The following is a 12,865-nucleotide window of genomic DNA, read 5'->3' as shown; positions in this document are numbered from 1 at the left end:
TTGAATCAAATTACAGACACCATAAAAATATTAAAAACAAATATAGTCAATAAAAACCTTAGAAACCCCACATCTTTACAAAATAAAATTCTTTCAGATCTTGCCCTACAAAAGAGGCCACAAATATTTAAAAATTGAGGTAACTTTCTTTTTTTCTTTTTTGCCTAGCGTCTAACAATGGATGAAGATGGTGCCAGATGGGCTTACCTGAGAGGCAGCATTCCACAAGTGGAAAGGCATCACCAAGAAGGCCCATTCTCATGTTGTCACCCTCTGGACCTCCCATGGAGGAGGCACACAGAGAAGGGCCTCAGATGATGATTGCAGGGTCTGGGTTTGTTCATGTTGAAAGAGATGGTCCTTGAAGTATTGAGCTTCTGAACCTCAGAAAGCTTTGGAGGTCAAAACCTGAATTGAGCCCTGAAACTAATTGGTAGCCAGTGCAGTCGTGCCAGAATTAGAGTTATACAATCAGGCAAAGAATGTTGTTTCTGCTACTTTTCTGGTGGCTGCCCCAATGCCTTGCGTTACCTCCCCCCTCTTCCTTAGGGCCTCTGTCATTCCCCTTGCTGACCACCTTTTCTTTTTCAAATGCTTCAGTTTTTGTTTTGTGTGGACACATCTGCTGTGTGATGTCTGGATAGAAAGCCTCAAGATTGCTTACAGGAAAATCTCCCCAATTTGACCTTCATATCCTCCTTTATGTCCCATTTCACTTCTTATAATGTCACTATTTCATCTATGACAATGGTGGCTCTGCTTAGACCAGGAATGGTGCCCCACCCTGCTTTATAGCACAGTGTATTATTCTATTGTCAACACACAATGCCTGCAGAACATCAACATTTACAGCACACTGCAAAACAGGAATAGCTGCTCTGGCGCTGTGGGTTAAAGCCTCAGTGCCTAGGACTTGCCGATCATCAGGTCGGCAGTTCGAATCCCCACGGCGGGGTGCGCTCCCGCTGCTCGGTCCCAGCGCCTGCCAACCTAGCAGTTCGAAAGCACCCCTGGGTGCAAGTAGATAAATAGGGACCGCTTACCAGCGGGAAGGTAAACGGCATTTCCGTGTGCTGCGCTGGCTCGCCAGATGCAGCTTGTCACGCTGGCCACGTGACCCGGAAGTGTCTGCGGACAGCGCTGGCTCCCGGCCTATAGAGTGAGATGAGCGCACAACCCTAGAGTCTGGCAAGACTGGCCCGAACGGGCAGGGGTACCTTTACCTTTACCATCTTGACCACACAATGCTTCCTGGTTAAAGTTGTGCCTCCTCTAGTGCTGTCTTCTCTAACTTGCATGAACCTTGAATACAAGTAGCCTAGTAGTGAGCTGTCTAGTTGAGTCATGCCATGTGGACCTAAAGACATAATGCCAGAGGGTAGCTCAGAAGACTGGCTCTTCCAAATGTCTAGATGGTGTAATTTATGCCAGAGGCAGAAATTAATTTCACTTTCATGCAGCTTTCTTCCATCCATCTTCGGGGGGTAAAGCTGGTTGTTGTTTTTTAAAATAAAAAGCACGAGTAGATTAAATTTCTTTTCTGAAAAGTCCAGGTGATCAAGGTTGACTGAAGGCCACTATAACTTAATGATCAGCAAAGGCCAAGTGAGCAGTCTTTTCTCAGCCTAGATTGCAGACTGCTGGTGGCAAGGATCCATCCATAATTTCCCATTACAGGCATACAATTGCAAACCTTCCGAAAGTGTGATGTAAAATAACATATCAAACAAGAATCTGAGCCCTCAACCCCCTCCCCACAGCCCCATATACTACTTTCTCTGTAGTATTACAGTCTTATGTCTAGCCAGATTTAACCATATCCTGTAGGGCCAGATGTACTGGCACAGCGTATGATATGCCCTATCTTTGGGGATTTAGTTTTGACAAGCGAAGCAGCAGGCCTGGGATGAATGGCATTAGACCATCAAAGTGAATCATTCTGATTCATTTTAGCCTTAGGCTCAGCATTTCAAGAGGAGATGATGTTCCCCAGGCAAAAAACTGTGATGGAGTTATATTGTGTGATGGAATCCAGACTGCCTGTTCCACAAATGGAAAAGCTTCTTCCCTTCACTGAGATCCAGTGGACCTTTCTGTTGGAGATAAGGTGGTGGGGGTGAACTTCTCAGATTCCTGCTTCCCACACTGTATCACTTCATGCTGCTCTGGAAGGTCCCTCAACTATCTAGAGCAGACCTTCAGGAGACGTGAGAGAAAGGATTGCTTCCCTGCCCTCTTCACCCAGCACCAGTGAAAGAGCACTGAGCGCAGCTCTGGGTCCAAGCCAAAGGATCTTGTGGCACCCTAAAGACTGGCAAGTTTATTACAGCAGAAGCTCTTGACATGGACTATAGTATAGTAATTTGGATACCATCCCTTGACTATAGTGTAGCCATACTGTGTGCGTTGCAGAGTACATTTTGGCTGACCACGCTGAAGAGAGACAAGGCTGTAAATGTTAAACTGAATCTTCTACTTAATAGCACCAGGCGTTTCTGATTACAACTCAAACCAGTGAGGAAAATGAAAGAGAAACTATGATAAACAACTCAGGATTGTTATACAGAAAGTGTGGGGGGGGGGAAACTACTTAGAGGGAGTTTTTCTCTCTGCACAGTCGGTGTTCTTACTTATTCCAACAGTGTGTAGTGACAAATCATGTCCCCAGAGCCTTCTAAAACAGTAGCTGGGGCATCACAAAGTATAGGTGGCTGGACCTCCCGCTCTCTAACTCAAGCACTGGTGGGTGGGACCCATGCAGTTGGTCCTGCGCTCATGGGTCCCAATTCCAAACACTACTGTTTGCATGGGACAAAGTTGTAGAAATGAGGCTTCCCTAAGAAGAGCCCTTCTGTCCCCATGGTGTCCAATCAAATGATTAGGTGGGGATGCTGCTTCCCAGAGTGGCCATCACATGCCACCAGGGAACCCACAAGCAGGGCACGAAGGCAATAATGCTCTCCTTTGTTGCTAGCTAGCAACTGATATATTCAGCATCCTGCTTTTGAACATTGAGGTTGCATATCTTGCCTGATTGCCATTGCTAGACTTACCCTCCATGAACCCCCTTTCACAAACATCTAAATTACCATGCCCTTAGCACATCTTGCACCAGCAAGTTCCATAAATTACTTACGTTTCATGCAAAAAAGTACACCCTTTTGTCACTCCTGAATCTTCTGCCATTCAGTTTCACTGGGTGACCCTGAGTTCTAGTATTATTTGAGGGGTGTGTGTGTGAGAGAACTTCTCTTTATTCTTTTTCTTCACTGCATTCATAATTTTATAAACCTCCACTGTAGGCATACTGTGGATGTGATGTGTGTGTCCTTAAATCTAATATCAGAAGCATCCAAAACATAGCAGGTAACATGAATGGATAATCGTGGCTGCAGAGTATACTTACAAATTACCTCCAGAAAAATGTAAAGGGAAATTCATTCTGATATTTCAAACATGGAAATGTACTTGGTATGTAAAGGAGACCTCGGGGATGCTTGTTCCTTGCCCTGTCTCCATTCCACGATGTCTCTGAAGGATGGTTCAAAAAGCCAGCCTGTTTCCTTTGTCATCAGTCACACATGTAGCATTTGGTATGTAGCTGCCACGGTGTGTGAGGCCCATTTCCTGAGGCTTTGCCAAGAGCACTGATGGGAAATGCTGATTGATCTGAGCACCAGCTTTTACATTCTGATTAGGTACCTGCTTCCATTCCAGATAACGAGCTACTCTCTGGGGGTCTGATATGTGCAGACGTGGTCCTGCTATAAAACTACCCAGAATGGAGCTGTTCTGTGGTCATTTAAGTTTCTTTTACACTCCTATTGCTCTCTTCAGTGGCCAAAGTGATGCTCTGGATTGATAGGCGGCTTCTGTACCGACAATAATTGTCTATTGATTTCACACTTTATTGCTGCATCTCCTGTTGCAGTTTGGATGCCTCGTGCAATGCTAGGCACACTGCTAGACTCAGAGCTTTACCTTACAAGAAAGGCTCTACAACAGGGGCTGGCAACATTTGTTCTGTCAAGGATTGCATTCCCTGGTGTGTGTGTGTGTGTGTGTGTGTGTGTGTGTGTGTGTGTGTGAAAGAGAGAGAGAGAGAGGGAGAGATCTGCCAGGGGCTGCATTTTGGCTGTGAACAGAGCTCCAACCAGGAGTAGGAGGGCTCAGAGCAAACAGTGGGAGGTCCACCCCCTCCTTTCTCTTAAAATCTCTTCTGTCTCTCTTTTCCTGACCACCAGTGGGCTGCTAGGAAAGGGACAGAACAGTACTGCCAAAGGTCCAGACTGCTCACTTGCAGAGGGCCAAAGTAGGCCGAGAGTTAGGATGTGGGGGAAATTCAATTCAGTTTGTATTCAAAAGTGAAACTATCCAAATCACACTTTCTGAAACAGTACACAAACTGAAACAGCCATTTTCCGAAATTCACACTTTTCTGAATTTTGCAATGCAGCTCTCTCACCAGGTAAGAAGTACAAAATGCATATACTTGGGTAAAGAGTGCATATACTAGTGAAAATAACGTATTTAGGAAACATTGCTTTGCAAATATATGTATACTTAAGACGCATTACAAACAAACTTATATTTGGAGAAATTTGCACTAAAATGCTGAAGTTTCACAAGGACTTAAAAAAAAGAAAGTTTGCAAAGTGATGTGAACATATGGACCAGACTGGAAAAGTGAGAAACTGAGAGAAAGTGAAATTGACAGAATTACCCATCTCAAGCCAAAAGCCTCATAAAATTAGACAAAGGGATGAAGGATTCCCAGCTATGCTCTAAAAGGTGCCCAGTGCCCAGCCAAAAATGTCCTCAGGTGAAATTGGCTTGCATGATTACTGAAGCTACAAAAAGCTCTTCACCCCCTCCATAGGTCTTCAATGTGTAAAAAGCAGTGCTTTTTTTGGTAAGCCCTTTCCCAGGGATTTGTGGCTGTGTTGTTGCAAGAGAAAGAAGGGGAGAAATTTGCTTTGGCTTGCATTTTAATGTGAACCTGCTTAATTTTTGTGGGGTAACCAGCCACATGTAACAAACATGCTTAAGTTTACTGTCAGGGAATCAGGAGCAGGAGCACTGGGGAGAGAGGAATTGGAGAGCGAAGGGGAAGAATCCGAGGGAAGCGTAGGGGACTATGACAGTGGCCCGAGAGATTCCATGAGCTTCTCCAGCGAATCAGAAGATTCCCAGAAGGGGGCTCCGATGGTCAGGGCAAGGGGGGTCCCAGGGGGGACGCACCAGAAACAAGGAGCCAGAGGGGAACCCCAAAGCAGCAGTGGAGGATCGGGACCAGTTTCCCCACCAGAGCGTAGTGGGGGGGAAGAGTCACATGTGTCAGGGCCAGCGTCTCCTCCGGAGGGGAGGGAGAGTAAGTCAGGGCTGACCACGCCTCCATCGGAGAGTGGGGGAATGGAGGGGAGGTCAGTTGCAGCTAGCCCACCCGAAGGGGGAAGCAGTGACAGCAGCAGTGAAACGGTTAGGAGGAAGACTGCTGGCTGGGCGCGCGCGCCAAGTTCAAATGTACAGGCGCGCGGGACAGCAGGAGACCCGGATGGGGAACCAGCTCCTAAAGCCCGCCGGAGGGAGGGAGAAGGCTCAGGGGAATCAGCGGCAGAAGAGGCTAGGAAGGGCGAGACCCCGGCGGGCAGGCGGACCCAGAGGAGGAAGGAGCAGCGGAAAAGGTGGAGCAAGGCTAGGGTCTTAAATTGGTGTACAGGGGGAGGAGATTCAGAAGGGTCATCAGCGGTCTGACAGTTGAGACGTGGGGCTGCGCGCTGCGGCTCTGGAAGTGAAACTGAACTTCAATAAAGACTTTTGTATTTAATTAGAAAGCAGCGTTGGTCCTTTGTGAGCTGGGACCTTGGGCAGCCTTGACATTTACACACACCAAATGTTGCATGGATTGTCCCATAATCTCAACGTGATAGTTTGGTCTTGTGAGTTGCTCCCCCAAAGCACCGGGATGCCCAAAGATGTTGCCTCATTACCATTCACTCTACTTATGGCGTGTTTCCGTTTCACTCTTCCAGGACCGAATGCTGGAATTTCCTTTTAGGGATCACCCTGAAATGCCAGCTAGGCGCTATTTTCAAGAGCTATATTAAGGTTTGTTCTGACCAGTGGAGGGAAGTTGGTTTTTGCAGTATTAAAAGTGAATCAGCTTGTTTGCAGAACAAGACAGTCATTTCTGGGTGGAGTGAGCTGAGTTAATGACTTTCTGTTAATATCCTCTGCAAGCACATTCCTTATGCCCTGTGGCATTGCAGCTGCAAGGTTCATAAAGGCTCCCAAAAGTCTTTTTTCTGAACATTGCACTTTCCCACTTGAGGTTTAAATTGACACCCATGATTATTGGTCTGCAATCATATATAGGACCCAATGCTGTGGTTTCATCAGTTGAACACACTCTACAGTGGTTAGACTAGGATTTGAGAAGCCAGGGTTCAAATTCCCACTGGAATAGCACAGTAATCACAGTCTGAACATAAAAGCTAAAATAGTGAATTTTAGCACAACTAACTTACACTGGGAGGTGGGGCAAGGGAGGGGAATTGGAGATGGCTGGAACGTGGCCAATGGAATGGATAGTGTGGATGCAATAATGTGAGAGCCTTGGGGGCAACACCATAGAACTACTGATAAAGTCCAATATAAATACAAATATAAATAGAGATTCACTATTAATGAGTCAACAACATGTTGCTACATACACCTGTAATGGAACAGCAGCTGTGAACAGCTACTCAGAAGTCAGCCTCACTAGGTTTGTTGGGGTTTCTGTCAAGTAAATGTATGGAGGTTCATTTTAGTACAAAAGACCAATACAGCTACTGCTCAGGAAAACATGTGACAAGAATTCCTTTCTGAGTTTACACACACCCTCCCCCAAGGCCAACAATTTTCTCTCAGACAGCTTCTTTTCTAGAAATCTTACAATGGGGCGGGGAACCCTTCAATTTCTGATACTACATAGAAGGAAGGCACACTTTTAAAAGCCAGGAGAAATAAGGAGGAAATGGATGGGATAGGAAAAGGAGGGAGCTTTGGCAGCCCTCACAAGTCGCATAAAATTGAGGTCAGGGGATGCAATAGAGCCAAAAAATGATTTGGCTAATATACATGACTTTCCTTTTTGCTGTTCAGGTTCAAATTTTGTGGACTGTCTTGGATGGAAATTAGTTACGTACTTGCAAGTCATACCATTAAAAGAACTTATTTGTAAGACCACAAAAGGAGTACAGTGGTTCCTAGGTTTAAGAACTTTCCTGTTTAAGAATGATTTGGTTTACGAACTCCTCAAAACCCGAAATAGTGTCCCGGTTTGAGAACTTTACCTCAGTCTAAGAATGGAATCCAAACGGTGGAAGGGCACTGGCAGCGGGAGGCCTCATTAGGGAAAGCACGCCTTGGTTTAAGAATGGTTTCGGTTTAAGAACGGACTTCCGGAACGGATTAAGTTCATAAACTGAGGTACCACTGTAATACGTTAGTAGAATGAAGCCTGTAGGGTTAGTTGTAGGGAATTATATTTTTAGAAATAAGTGTATAAAATGATGACTTATGACAAGTGAGTAACCATGTTAAAAGTGTTAAACAATATTTAGAGACAATAATGCGGCTTCTGATATAATCAGCACGTGTCTGAAGGTGTCTTCGAAAACTGGCTGTGTGTAAAAGCTATCAATCAAGTCCTCTCAAAGAATGGTATAAATGCACAATTCCAGTGCCCAACATTATGCTTCTAAATGCAGCAGTTCTTTTATTGCCTAACTTACAGAAATATCTGTGTGGGTATCAAGGCAAAATAGAAGTACTGGGCTGAAAACAGGTAGTGAGCTTGTGTAAATGATTTGCACACACAGAAATGTGTGTGCATGCGCGTTTATGCCCAGATGTGAGCTGAAAGCTGGCTGGCTGCATCACTCCCTAGGCAGTGTACAGAGAGGCTGATCAGATTTGTAGACTTTTTGTGCATGTGGACCTCTGAGCCGACTCCAGTGTAGCTGCAGTCACCTCATGCCTAGTCGAGGAACAGAATCTCAAACTCCATAGAAACACACAGTCCCTATCTCTGCTGCTAATTGCATATGTGGAGCAGACTGAGGAAGGTGCCAGAGAGCTGGGCTCGGGAACAGAAGCCTGCCTGGTAAGTGAAAGCTCACAAAGTTGCTTTCTTTATTTCTGTTTCCCTTTCATGCTGATAAGAATCCTCTCCTTCCCTTTGCTGACTGTGCCTCAGAAGCTGGTGCAGCTTTGGGGCTGAGACGTGGATTTTTGCTTTCAGATATTTTTCGCCGAGGCAGAGACACCCAGCATGTGCTTATGCCTACTTCGAACCAGAGCAAAGGCTTTCTCCATTGTTTTGCAGAATGCAACTGACAAGCTGCTGATTTCCCCTCTTTGCAGATGTTTGCTCTTTAGCATCTTTTTTTTGCTTCGCAAAACTACTGCTGGAGCAGCGTGTGTGTAATTCTCGTCACAGATAGATTGATGTGCACATGTGAGCCTGTTAATCTCATTTCCCCATATGATTGCTCATTTAACTTTCTGTTTGAGTCCATGCTTCCTTTAATATACCCCCCTCCGCTTTAATGTTTTCACTGTTTACATTTCTGGGTGTTATCCTGTACTACTTCTCTTTTTGCCTTCTTTGTGTGCCTTCTCGCACTGCCAAGCGCTGATGTTTCTGCTCCTCCCACCCCCGCCGCAATTCCATATCAGACCCTGAGATCAGTGTAATTTCTATCTGGGAATTGTGGAAGCCCCCAACTTGCTTATTTAAGAGATCTAATCCTTTTGCTTTGTTGAACTCATGGATACAATCGCCAACAATAATAATCGTAATCTGGGTTGGGGAAAGATAGGGCTTTGTCTGTTGCACGCTCTCTGCTTAATTATACTTAAACACTGCAAAATCATATCCTGTTGGGACTGAGAAGCGGGGAGGAAGGGGGGAGCTATTGTGGAAGAGATTTCACATGGGCTGGAGATAACTCTCTCGGGAGTGGTAAGCGCATGGAAGCCAGCGGATGCTAATTGGTGCTACCTTGAAATTGAGTTCCATTTGTTATGCTACAGCATGTTAGTGTTTGACAACATTGTAGAAAACTGAGCAGCCAGCACGGCAGGCTGGGTGCCAGGAGCCCAGCTCTTAGCACAAGCGGTCTTCAGGATATTGCTCTGGACGGAATCCAGGGTGTTTGTTCCCCCAGGTGAAGTGCAAAAATTCTACGCTGTTCTAAGTGCTTAGGAATCTGACCATGTAAACCCCCCCCACCTATTCTTCGTAAACTTGGAAGGAGATGCAGATCTGCACTTTAAATTGAATCAATAGACCAGTCCATCAATTGCTTTCTTAAATTTCCTCCCCCCTCCTCCTCCCCCATCAAGTGGTGCAGCTCTTCTGTCAGATGCATGACCCAGAATTACCTGACCCGAGCGTTGAACCTGATCACTGTAGCTGTTTGGTTTAATGGGATTTTATGGTGCATGGCATTCTGTGACTTGGGTCACTGGTGGAGAGGCAGCGGGGGGTGGGGTGGGGGAGAAGGTGCTTGCCATTTGCCTGCAAAATCTCTGGGATCAGAGACTTATGCATGCCTGTGAAAATGGTTGCTGTGCATTACATTCTAAGGGTGAGACCTCTCCTTTTTTTGCAAGCTAATGGAGACAAAAGGCATAACAAACAACACAGGAACAGAGCCTCCTCCTCGCTCATCCAGCTGAGCTCAAGTGACAGCTCCAGCTCTGCTTCACAGACAAAGAGCATTACCAGGGCACGCAATGATGATTCTTCACTTAAGGGCTTGAGATGCAGCAAGGGATTAAGGAAAGTGCCACCCCCAGTTCCCATGGAGGGTGGAGCCTTTCCCCCATCAATGGATGGCAAAAAGCCAGTTTAAATAATGATGATGCTGTTCCCTAGAGAGAACAGTAGCAGAGGAGGGCAAGGCTCCTGCACCTTTTATTAGTTGTGCAGAAGATGGGATTTTAACAGTCAGTGGTAAGAAAAACTTCACTTGCTGGCACGTCTTCTTCTGCACTCTTTCTAAAGGAACTGATGTGCTGTTTTTCTCTAGACACCTGATCACTCTACTGACCCAGTAAGTACTTTTCACGGTGCTGGCCCTACAGTTAGGCAAAGGGAGGAAGTCACCTCAGATAGCTGATTATGGGAGACATGAAAAGACAGCAAATGGACAAGTTGTCAGTAGTGTTATTACAAAACACTTGTAGAATTTTCTGTCTCAGGTGACAAAACAATTTAGCTGATGTTACACCTTACTTTGGAGAGGCGGACACCATTTGCTGCTCCACCTCAAACACCAAAATGTCTTGGGCCAACCCTGACTTCTTAGGACCTTGGAGATTCTTGAATTTGACAGACAGGATGAAGGATCAGTTAAATCTGATGAAGACATACTCTGAATGCCTTACCCCTAGGATGCCTTATCACTATGGGCATTGTACTGGGCTGCTCAACATGGCCTGGTTGGTTGACCTTTTCTCCCACACTGCAGTCATACTGATAGGTCTTCAGTTAGGCCATTTAAAAAAAACCCCAGTGTGTTTTAAAAAAGGTTTCTTCAATACAGTACCAAAAGAAAAATCAGTGTAAGAGCTATAGCAATGCTAGCAATGCAGGATAAATGGGTACTCTCTGTTTAGAAACAACAGGAACTTATGCATTTGGCATACACCCCGAAGGCATTTATTATAATAGTCAGAGTTTTGAACCAGAAAGACAAGTGCTCTTGAGGAGTAATCACAGGTGGTGTGAGGGCTGCCCCCTGTCTTTCCTAAATTACACCTTTGAGGCTCATAATCTTTCCTGTCTCTTCTTTCTTAGCAATGGTTTGGTGCCTTTCATAGCAACGTGACAGCTTTCCACATAATTCACCTCCTTGCCAGGCCAGGAAAAGCTTTACTCGGGATTTCAACCTGCCACACACCTGTTAAAGGCACAAAAAAGCCCTTCAAGGACAAATAACTCTGGACAACCAAAAGTTCTTTCCAGCTTTCAGATAACTCTGGGGTGTAGGATTGGGGTTAGGTTCCCAGGCTTGGTGCTGGGAATGTAAGAAAGAAAGAAAGAAAGAAAGAAAGAAAGAAAGAGTGAGCTTTGGTGGCTAAACCCCATTAGATCTTGTATTGAGGTACGGTACTGGAAAGAACTGAAATCATTGATCCTGAGTCACAAATTGTATAGTACTGAGGCATTAATGAATTCATAGTAATAATTCCCTCTAATTGCAAAGACAGTAAATCTGTACAGACCAGCAATAGGGCTGTATCCTAGCTTTGGCCCAAACCTGGATCCCAGACTGAAATAGGCCGCTTCAGGCTCAGGCTGGATTGAGTTGACTGCCCCGGATCAACCCAGGTCAGCTCAGCTCAGCTCAGCTCAGCTCATCCAAAGTGACGTGGAGCTGTCAGGAGGTGGGGCAGTCAGGCAGCTGCAGGGGTCAGGAAGGAGAAGGAGAAACAGGCAGCCCCCACAAGGTTTAGGGCACTGAAACAAAGCCACTCATCGACAAGATAAGGGTGTCTTTATAGATGGCTTCTTTAAGAGCCTAAAACCTCCCCCAACAAGACTAGTGCATGTATGAAGTCCACCTGTTGGAGCAGAACTGGTTAGAATCAGTGACAAAAGAGAGAAATGGTGTCAACGCAGTGGGTAGAGTGCTGGATTAGGGTCTGGAAAACATGAGTTCAAATCTTCACTCAGCCATGAAGCTCTTGGGTCAGTCAGCTTCTCTCAGCCTAACATACCTCACAGGTTGGGAGGATGAAATGGGCAGGAGGAGAACCATGTAGACCACCTCAGGCTCCTTCGGAAAGGAAAGGTGGGATAGAAATGTAACAATAAATAAATTACAGCAAGTGGAGGGGAAAATAAGAACTCTACCCAATAGCACTGGAAGGAGGTGGCCACCCTGCATAGCTGTACTGTGCAGGTTTGCAGGGATCCTGGCATCCTGCCTGATGCATGGCGCTTGAGTGCCCAGATTCAGGGCTGGCTACACAACTAGCTGCACCTCTTTGTTAAGGCACAAGGCAGGGAGATGAAAACCTCCACTGGTGCTGCACCAGTTGGGAACCACTGCAATTGTCCTCATTCAATGCCATAAGAACAGCCATTCTGGATCAGACCAAAAGTTTTTCTAATCCAGCATCCTGTTACTCACTACCACCAACCAGATGGCAATGGGAATCCCCCAATGGGGGGACATGCGGGCAACACTGCTGTTCTCCAATTTGCACTCAGCTCTTTTGAGTCCTTTCCTGAAATGAAACCTTAGACAGATCAGCACAAGAAATGGGAAATCTCTCTTTGCTTCCATCAGCCTGGGTCGCTTTCTTCTGAATGCTCTTGATGTCAGCCTGGTCCCAGAGGACGCAGCTACATGCAGGCCTGTTTGCCATGAAGAGGCAGGTGGGAGGGGGAGTCGGAGTTAAACATCCGCATTCAAAGTTAGTCAGCCTCTTAGAAGTTTACCAGACTAAGCTGGCTAGGTGCTGGCAATCTGTGGACAATTTGGAAGCAGCTGTCTAACTCCGGCAGGGATTGAGCCATGTGTATTCATCATTATTGAGTCATTTACAGATGTTGCTACAATGCATTATGGCAAAATGTCGGGAGGTTAGCACACAGCCACGAACTATAATTATGCTCAGCATGGCTTATAATAGCTTATTAGATTGTCATCTGTTAAGCGTAAAGCATTGACAACTGTTACTACCACATTTATAATGCCCCAGAGAGCTACTGATTAAGGCACAAAGCATCCTGATTATCATGAAGGGAATTTGGGTTCTCATGGGGGAAACTGATTTCTGCCATCCCGCTTTTTATAGAGAG

The 12,865-nt window shown here is 45.7% G+C and overlaps 1 protein-coding gene across 4 annotated transcripts in view; it reads left to right on the top strand.

Moving 5' to 3' along the window:
- The window catches only part of SYT6 (synaptotagmin 6), a 137,883-nt gene that overhangs the window by 12,042 nt on the left and 112,976 nt on the right, over window positions 1–12,865 (top strand). For 2 of the 4 annotated variants that reach the window (XM_083617485.1, XM_083617484.1), the window contains exon 1: window positions 7,918–8,149. The exons of the other annotated variants lie outside the window; for them this stretch is intronic. The gene's annotated coding sequence lies outside the window, so the exon portion shown is untranslated. Of the gene's footprint in view, window positions 1–7,917; window positions 8,150–12,865 lie in introns of those variants that run through there. 4 annotated transcript variants of the gene reach the window in all.

Source organism: Podarcis filfolensis (assembly GCF_964270895.1).
Source record: "Podarcis filfolensis genome assembly, chromosome: 6".
In the NCBI taxonomy this organism is placed as follows: Eukaryota; Metazoa; Chordata; class Lepidosauria; order Squamata; family Lacertidae; genus Podarcis; species Podarcis filfolensis.
This window is presented reverse-complemented; position numbering and strand designations above follow the sequence as displayed.